The sequence below is a fragment of the Muscardinus avellanarius genome, assembly GCF_963383645.1.
Source record: "Muscardinus avellanarius genome assembly, chromosome: 1".
Classification (NCBI taxonomy): Eukaryota; Metazoa; Chordata; class Mammalia; order Rodentia; family Gliridae; genus Muscardinus; species Muscardinus avellanarius.
The window spans coordinates 103,966,822-103,976,975 of NC_137786.1; positions in this window are offsets into that span (position 1 = coordinate 103,966,822).

A 10,154-nucleotide genomic window follows, 5' to 3' on the forward strand; every position below is an offset into this window, starting at 1 on the left:
CAGCTCCTTTTTCTTACACTTGTTTACCTCTCAGTTTTGAGCCTGCTCTGATCACTCCTGTTTGTCTCACTAGGAAGCAGCTATGATTAACAGAGCATCCATCAGAGATAAAGTGTCTGGATTCAAATACTGACTTTGTAACTTACCAGCTGGGTCCTCTGAGACAAGTTACTTAACCTCTCTGGGCCTCCATTGCCTCATCTTTAGCATGGGGGTGGCGATAAGATCAGTAGCCCTCTCAATTGCAAATTGTGAGGATTCAATGAGATGATGCAGCTGGGCACAGTGGTGCATGCCTGTAATCCCAGTATTTGGGAGGCTGAGACAGGAGGATGGTGGGTTTGAGGCTACCATGTGGAAACTTAGCAAGATCTCATTTTTTTTTTAAAAAAATGAGCAGTTGGGGGTGTAGCTCAGAAGCTCAGAAGTAAAATGCCAGCCAGGAATGCTGGCCTATTCACTTGTGAGGCTGAGACAGGAGGATTGCAGGTTTGAGGACAGCCTCAGCAAGTAGTGAGACTCTTATTAACCTAGAGAGACCCTGTTTCCAAATAAGAAATAAAATCTGGCTGGGGGTGTAGCTCAAAGATAGAATGCCTCTGGGTTCAAAACCAGTACCACACATACATATACACACAAAAGTAGAATGTTCCTGGTTTCATCCCTAGTACCACAAAATAAGGAGATAGAAAAAAGAAAGGAAGAAAGGAAGGAAGAAAGCAAGCAAGCAAGCAAGCAATGATGCATGAAGGGCTCTGGCCTGGCCCTCCATCACAAGAAGCAGGTGTTGTAATCTGCTCAGTCCATCCCACCTGCGGCTGCCTCTGGCTCTTGGATTGGCTGGGGCAGTCCTGGCTCACACCGACCCAGGAGGATGCCCATGGTCTTGGCTCTTGAAGCTGTGAGGCCTGTCTGCCCTGACCGGTTGCTCCCTCCCCCTCTCTTCCGGCCCCATCCTAAGATCCATTGTTCTCTGCATCTGGTCCAGCCTGAGCGCCTGTCTGGGGAACCCCCAGCCTCCCTCCGTGCTTGAGACTTTTATAGGTTTCCCTCTCCCACACCTTCCTCTCTCTTTCATCTGTGGCTTTCCCTCCCTTCCTCCTATTCTTCTCTCCCCAGTTCTGTTTATGACAGAGTCCCATGAGTGACAACTTGCTGCCGTCCAGGCCACTTTAAGGTATACCTGCTCACAGAGGTGAGGTGCAGGACGGGCAGCCTGATTGGTGGCCTTTGAAGTGGCCTTGTTGCTTCTCAGCACATTGCCCCAACCTTCTCCTGGCCTCACACCCACCTCCGGGTTGATTCCCAAGGTTCGTAAAGGTGATGGGACTTAGGTCAGCTTCCCCTAGGTGGATGTTTGCAGCTGAGACCTTGGGGCCGGAGAGGCCCCCTTTGGATTCACCGGGCTCCAGTCTGGCTTGTTGATATGGAGGCAGTGGCAATCAGGAGACAGTCCTTCCATGCCCTCTTCTACTCCTGGAGGTTTCCAAATCATCTTACCGGGACCCATTTAACTGTAGCAAGGGGCCTGGATCTGCAGGGCCATTTCCTAAAGCAAGGCTTTGGGGAGCAGCAGGTCCTCACAAGTTCTGAGACATTGCTCAGGTGACATGACAAGCCTCAGTTTCCTTCTCTGGGGGTGTGGTCACCCACCTCATGAGTGGGTGGGCCTGCCCCAGAGAAAGCCCCGGATACCTGGGGCTATGGTTTTAACCTTCGGTCATCTTCCAGGCTTTATGCCTCAAGCAGGTGGCAAAGATGGCCTCACATTTGCCCTTTCTCCTTGTCCTTTGCTTTGCTGGCAAGGAGTTGTGTTTCCCTAGTCTTATTCAGCTCGGTGAGGGCAAGGTGCTGCCTGTGCTCAAGGGAGCCAGGTGGCCCCTTGGCACTCCGGGACACAGAGCATCCTCGAGACAGTCAGCCCTCCTGGCAGACTCACTGCCTGGGCCTCATTCACCCCACCATTCGCTGGGCAGCAGCGAGGCAAGTGCCCAAGGGGCTCACTGCCGCAGGTGGGGTGGGAAGTGGAAGGGATCCGTACACATTAAAGGAGGAATCATGGGGTAGAGTGGAGGGGGGAAGGCAGCACTGGGGACAGAAGTAGGAGTCATCAAACAATGGAGATCCTGGGACCCAGAGTAAGATTTAAAACTTGTCCTGAAGGCCACGGGGCACTTTGGAAAGGCTCAAAGCAGGATGAGAATAGTGCCAACATGCCGGCGTTGTCCTGAGAGCTTTACCTACATCTTGTCACCCTCACAACCAAGCTGTCAGGTTGAAGAAGCTGAGCACAGAGGGTCAGGCAATCTGTCAAAGATCATGCGGAGCCGGGCGTGGTGGCGCACGCTTGTCATCCCCGCGCGCTTGGGAGGCAGAGACAGGAGGATCGCACAGGTTCGAAGCCAGCCGCACTGGCTTAAGAGACCCTGTTTCCAAAAATAAAATAGGTCTGGGAGTGTAGCCCGGAGGTAGAAGGGCTTCCGGGAACCCCAGTACCACCAAAAAAAAAAAAAAAAAAAAAAAAAATCATGCAGATTTGCTCTCCCGGAAGCTCTGGAAAATGGCTTGGAAGGCAGCGGAGTGGAGGGAGGGAGGCAGGGAGAGCACTGCTGGGAGCAGCCGCGCAGAGCACTCCAGAGGAGGGCGCGTTTCCAGAATGCCATCTGGTGGCCAAAGGCAAGGAAAGAAGCAGAGAGGTTCACCAGGGACAGCCCCTGAGACCCGAGGGCCCACAGAACTCAAGGGAGAAGCTACACACACATGACAATCATACCGCTACCCGCCCCGCCTTAGGTGCTAGGGACTGAACCCATGGGTATTCTACCTCTAAGCTGCGCCCTCAGCCCTATTTTATTTTAGTTAGTACTTGGATGGGAAACAATTGTATGTCTTAATAGGAAACCTAATCTAAAGTGGACAAGTATCTCAGAAGGAATAGAGGGAGTTCATGATTTTTACCTGTGCTATTATATTCTTGAGAATATAAATGTGTGTGCATGTATGTGTGTGTGCATGTATGTGTGTGTGTGTGTTGCTTCTTGACTGAGACGATGGATACAGAAAATGGACTCACAGGTCACCGGAAAGCTTGAATTTGGATTTCAAATTGCCTCGTGTTTGTCTTATTCACATGGGGATAGGAAGCTAAGACAACCTTTTATGATTCCAAAGCTAGTTGGGTGTGGTGGTGCACAGCCTGTAACCCCAGTACTTTGGAGTCTAAGACAAGAGAATCATGGGTTCAGGGTCAGCCTCAGTGACTTAGTGAGGCCCTGTTTCAAAAAATAAAATAAAACAGGGCCTGGGATATAGCTTGAAGGCAACTCAGTGAGACCCTGCTCCAGTCCCCGGATCAATCCCCAGTGCCACATGTACACATGAAGGTTTTAAAGCAGCCAACAAGGCATCCAACTCTTTACAGATGATTGCCTCTAGGAACAAGGCCACCATTTAGTCATTTTCTCTGTTCCTTTTAGGCTACAGAAGTCAGTTGCCTTCTACTAGCCCCAGATCAAGGAGCGAATGGCGCTTTCTCTAGAGCTTGTCTGGAGAAGCTTCATTTCCTTGAGTTTTGGAAATAGGTTTGAAGGAGCAGGGGTAGTCCTCTGAAATAGGTTTGAAATGGTCAAAGATAGTCTCCTTCAGATCGGAAATATTTTTATAAAGAGGACAGGGTGGAGGTTGATGCCGAAGGCCTGGCTCAGGACCACCTGAGGTTGCCCACACAGGAATCCTTGGTGGGTGAGGTGGGAAGGGGAGGGTCAGAGGAGCTTTTCAGAAGGCTGGGGAGTCTTGAGAAACTAGAGGGGTCAGAGTAGTATGGTGCAACTCTGCCCTTGAGCGATTCCCAGGAGATCTGGATGAAGACATAAATAACCCCCCAGTCCTCTCAGCTGTGGCCCAATCTCAGGACTCAGGTCTTCTGGGATCCTGACCAATCCGCTCAGCAGCTGCCACAGCGCCACAGCAAGGCTACAAGAAGTAGCAGGACCTTTCTGGTCAGGAAGTTGGCCGGACCCTTCAAGCTCAGCTTCAGTTTTCAGGAACACGTTGTCGATGTTGGAGCCTGTCTCAAATCTTGACGGGGGATGCAGCCAGATGTTCTGGGTCACCTGTTCCTGACATGGCACTTTGGGGAGTTGTTGGAACAGGTGACAGATGTCCCCTCCCATACAGAGACACTTCTTTCTGGGCCCAGTGCAGAGAGAAGTGTGCACTTTGCAAGGAGAAACTTGACAAGAAATAGACTTTTCAAGCAATAAAAAGGCTTCTGTCTTGGTTAAGAGTGGAAGTCCTCAAAAGAAGCTGAGTATGAGAACCACTTGGAAGGCTTTGCAAGATACGAGGGACAGGACAAGAAAATTCATTCTCCCTCTCCCAGTCTTCCGACAAGTGTTCTGTAATTTTTTCTTTCTTTTTTTCTTTCTTCTCTTTCTTTTTCTTTTTTCTTTTTTCTTTTTTCTTTTTTTTTTTACAGATCTGGGGGTGGAACCCAGGGGCATTCGACCTCCGAGCTACAGCCCCTGCCCTATTTTTTATTCTTTATTTTGAAACCGGGTCTCACTGAGTTGCAAAGGACCTCACTAAGTAGCTGAGGCTGTCCGCGAACCGCGATCCTCCAGGTCTCAGCCTCCCGAATGCTGGGATTACAAGCGTGCACCACCATGCCCGGCTTTTATTATTTACTTTTGAAACAGGGTCTCACTGAGTTACAAAGGGCCTCACTAAGTAGCTGAGGTTGGCTACAAACCATGAACCTCTTGTCTCAGCCTCCCAAATGCTGGTATTACATGCATGTGCCACCACGCCCGGCTAAGTATTCTGTAAATTTCTAGCTCAGTTTTTTCCCTTTCTTATTATTTTGTTGTTGTTGTTGTTATTGTTGTTGTTTTTGGTGGTACTGGGGTTTCTGGAAGCCCTTCTACTTCCAGGCTACACTCCCAGACCTATTTTTATATTTTTGAAACAGAGTCTCTTACGCCAGCACAGCTGGCTTCGAACCTGCGCGATCTTCCTGTCTCCGCCTCCCAAGCGCGGGGATTACAAGCGTGCGCCACCACGCCCGGCTAGTTTTTTCCCTTTCTAAAGGCTTCATCTTTCAGATCATTTGGAGCATCATTGGTGAAGCCGGTTGGATCTTTCTGCTGGAAAGAGAGGTTAAGCTAATCTATACAATAAAATTTAAAAAAATATATGGGAGGAATAGTGTTGCTGAAAGTTAAGAAAATTATGAAGTGGGACGCACGAGAGAACAGTAGAGGCTGGGAAGTTAGTAGAAGACAGCAGATGACAAGAACTTTAGAAAGAGTTGTTGCAAACTGTGAACCTCCATGATTTTTAAGAAAATATTAATTTTATTTTCGAATTTTATTTTCTGCTTTGGTCAGAAGAACATGGCTGCCAAACTGGATGAAATTGGATGGCCTGAGTTCTGGGTTAATAAAGGTTACGTAGGCAGGGCGTTGGTGGCGCACGCTTGTAATCCCCGTGTTTGGGAGGCAGAGACCAGCCGCGCTGGCTTAAGAGACCCTGTTTCCAAATTTTAAAAAGTATAAAAATAGGTCTGGGAGTATAGCCCGGAGGTAGAAGTGTTTCCAGGAACCCCAGTACCACCAATAAATAAATAAATAAATAAATAAATAAATAAATAAAATAAAGGTTACACACATCTCTTGCCCCAACTCTCACAGGAGAAAGGTTTTCAATTCCTGTCTGTGTGTGTGTGTGTGTGTGTGTGTGTGTGTGTGTGTGTGTCTGTGTGTGTGTGTGTGTGTGTGTTACTGGGGGAAGCATTCTACCTCCAATCTATACCCTCAGCCCTTTTTGTTTTGTTTTATTTGTTTGTTTCTTTGTTTTTGCAGTACTGGGGATGCAACCCAGAGGCATTCTATCTTTGATCTACACCCCCAGCCCTATTTTTATTCTTTATTTTGAAACAGGGTCTCACTGAATTGCAAAGGGGCTCACTAAAAGTAGCTGAGGCTGTCCTCGAACCAAGATCCTCCTGTCTCAGCCTCCCAAATGCTGGGATTACAAGCATGTGCCACCACGTTTGGCTTGTTTTGCTTTGAAACATGGTCTTGCTAGGTTGCTGAGAGCCTCACTAAGTTGCTGAGGCTGGTCTCAAACCTGCCCTCCTCCTGTGTCAGCCTCCCAAGTACTAGGATTATAGGTATGTGCCACTGCTCTCATCCTGTAGATTTCCATTCTGATATACTATAGGTGATTCTGATACACACTCTATCTGCACCCCAACCTTCTTGAGAGCCCTGAAGGGAACTTCTCAGAAGCACCAGTGACCTTATAGGGGCCAAACTTTATAGCTAACTGCTGTGGTTTGCATCTGAAATGTCCTACAGAGGCTCATCTGTTGAAGGCTTGGTCCCCAGTGTAGCAATGTTCAGAGGCTTTTGGGGGAAACGAGTGGGTCACTGATGGGTTCATAGCTAACTGGACTAGGGTAGAAACTGTAGGAAGTGGGACCTAGTTACAGGAGTGGGTCCTTGGGGACATGCCCTTGGGGGCTATATCTCGTCTCAGCCGCTTGCTTGTGCTGTCTCTGCTTTCTGACCACCATGAGGTGAGGCACTCTGCTCCACCGCATCCTTCAGCCACGATGTACTGCCTTTCCACGGCCATGCATGGGCTGAAACCTCTGCAACCGCGAGCCAAAATAAATCTGTCCTCTAAGTTTCGTTTTCCAGGTATTTTGTCATAGCAACAGAAAGCTGACTAACGCACCAAGTCTGTGGCTCAGTACGGCAGCTGAGAAGCTTCCTTCCTCAGCATCCTCTTGGTGCCTCTCCAATAGCTGTGTCACTGCTCATCAGAGCTCTGTGCTCACCTGGCCCTCTTCCTGCGTGTCTGCACTCCCCTCCGTCTGCTTCTCCTTTGGTTTCCCTTCCTTCTGACTCCCAGTTGCAGGCATGTTCCCCAGATCCTGTGCTCAGCCCTCTCCTCTTTGGGTTATTGGCCCAGATACAGGTTGCCAGATTTGGCAAGCAAAAATTCAGGGCATCCAGTTAACTTTGAAGTTCAGATAAACAGAGACTACTTTTTTGGTATGAGTATTTTTATCTGACAACCCTATCCAGAAATAACATATGCTCTCAACACGTTTCATTTTCTTTTTTTTTTTTTTTTTGTTCCCCACCAGAATTTTGGTTTACACAGTGAATTCGAAAATGTATCAGTAAACACACACACAAAATCAAACCTATTGACTGGGTGCATCATCTGTTCATGAATATTCAGAAGCTGACTCTGTTGATTGGCCTTGTTATGTACTCAGCATTTCTGGGTCACTCCAGGATCGAAGTGTTCTCACACTCAAAGAGCCACCCGGAGGAAGCCTGGATCACACTAAGTCATTAAACCACTCGGTCATCCAGTCACTCATTTATTTGGTGGAATTCGGCATGTTCTTCTCTGCTTACAAGGTCGGTTCTGATGGCAAGGGAAGTAGCTCAGGTTGACCCACATTTTCCCCTTCCTTTAAACCGTTGGTTTGGGTTTTTTCTTCATATAGAACCTTAATCAGCCTAATTCTCGCCTGGCTTCAGAAAGGCTCTTGCAGGAAGGAAAATGAGACTTCCCATCGTTACATAAATTCTCATGGGGCTTCCCTTTACAAGTTTATGACAGCCAGGAGTTGAGCCTGGAGCCCTGAGAGGAACAGCCACACACTGATTTACGATGGCAGCTGCTGCTAAATCTCACCCCTCTTTCCTTCTTCCAGAGCCATGTTACCTTGGGGTTACAAAACTCTTTTCACTGTTATTCAGGGGAATAATAATAAAATGCCAGGTTGCAAGTATAAACATGATCATTCTGTGCCTATTATTATAAATCAAATTTTACCTTACATCAGGAGCACAGAAAACATTTTATGCTGTCAGCAACCTCAAGCCTTTGCAGGAGTCTGTCTTCCTCTCACCCTGGGATGACCTGTGGGATTGTTTGGCCGCACTGACGGGGGAAGCTGGTCACAGTGATCTGCAGGCTTCTCCTTATAGACCCGACTGACTGTTCTCTTTGAAATAAGTATTGGTTGGGCCAAGCATAGCGCTGGGGGCATCGATGTTTGAGTTCTAGGTTTGACTCTCTAATTTACCATCTGTGTGATATAAGCAGGCCAATTAAGAGCCTGTCTGTGATCAGTCTCCTTAGTTTAAAACAGGGATGGTGATGACAATGATGATGACAATGGTGACCACGATACAACTTAGCTGTCGAGTTGCTGTCAGGTTTAGCCTAGTCAGTACACTGCACTTAGAGGACCTGCGGCATGGGCGGCACTCTAAGATGCTCTGTGTGTATGTGTGGTACTGGGGATTGAACCCAGGCCAGTCTATTTCTGAGCTACATGCCCAACCCTGTTTTATTTTTTGTTTTATTTTATTTTTTAAAATTTTATTTTATTTATTTATGTATTTATTTTTTGGTGGTACTGGGGGTATAATCCAGAGGCTTTCTACCTCCGGGCTATACTCCCAGACCTTTTTTTTTTTTTTAATTTGGAAACAGGGTCTCGCTAAGTTGCTGAAAGCCTCACTAAGTAGCTGAGGCTGGCTTTGAACCCGTGCGATCCTCCTGTCTCAGCTTCCCAAGCGTGGGGATTACAAGTGTGTGCCACCACGCCCGGCTATTTTTTTAAATTTTAGATCAGGGTCTAGCTAGGTTTCTGAGAGTCTTGCTAAATTGTCAACGCTAGTCTTGAACCTGCAATCCTCCTGTCTCAGCCTCCCATGTACTAGGATTACAAGCATGCACCACCACACCTGGCTGACAATACATTTTTAACATCTGTATGATGAAACTGGACATGATGGCACATGCCTATAATCTCAGTACTTGGAAGGCTGACAGGAGGATCTCAGGTTAGAGACCAGAATCTGTTGAGATTTATTGAGACTGTAATTTATTGGGATTGTCTCAAAATAAATTATAAAGGTTGGGGGTAGAGCTCAGTGGTAGAATGCCCCTGAATGCAATTCCCAGTAACACAACACACACACACACACACACACACACACACACACACACACACCTCCTACCTGATGAGCAAACACAATGATAAGTAACCAACATGAATTCAGTGATAGTGACACTTCTGTATTGGATGGGCTCACTACTGTCCAATCTTAATGCAATTGCCATGCAGGACCTTTCCCTCCACACTGCTGCCCCTCCATGTGTCAAGGGCTTGGACCATGGGTACTTGTGAGTGATGGTCTTTCAAAAGGAGGTTATGGCCGGGTGCTGGCCCAGGTCTGTAGTCTTAGTACTTGGGAAGCTGAGACAGGAGAACTGCAGGCTTGAGGCCATCCTCAGCAACTCAGCAAGACCCCATTTCAGAATAAAAAGTGCTGGGAGTATATCTCAGAGGTAGAATGCTCCTGCTTTCCACCCCCAATATCAAAAATAAAAATAAAAATAAAATAAATAAAAGGGGCTGGTCCACTGAGCTCAGAAAAGTTTCTGGACACCACTGGATGCTGGGTAGATGGGAACGAGTTCAGTCACCAGCGGAAGGCTCGCTAACCGCTGGAGCAATAGACCTTGTTTTGTGACTCGTTCCTCAATCGCCTGGCTCTGATCCTCTGGTAGGTCACACACTCCACCCTCTCTCCCCCCTCGGCCCTATCATCTGGGGCCAGAGGGGGGGGCAGGTCTCTTCCTCTCTCAACTTAGTGAGGGTTTGTTTCAAAGTAAAGAAATAAAAAGGGCTGGGGTTGCAGCTCAGTGGTAGAGGGCCCTTGTACCACAACAAACAAACAACTTCATCCTCAGGGCTCCGATATCCTCCTCTGTAAACAGGAAGACAAATTTACCCAAGTCTGGAAGCCCTAGGCATTTAGTGAAGTGATGCACGTAAAGTGATTAATTCAGTGGAGGGGCGGGCACAAGGGAAAAGCCCAATTTAAAAGACTAACCAGGTGCACAAACCCAAGTCACAGAAGTCTGTTATTTTCATGGAGTATAAAGACAAAACATATTAAAAGACTCTCTTTGTCTAATTCTTTTTTTAAAACTAGCCTATAAATCTTTAATTAATGTTAACATTCACCAATTATTATTATTATTATTATTTTTTGGTGGTACTGGGGTTCCTGGAAGCCCTTCTACCTCCGGGCTACACTCCCAGACCTATT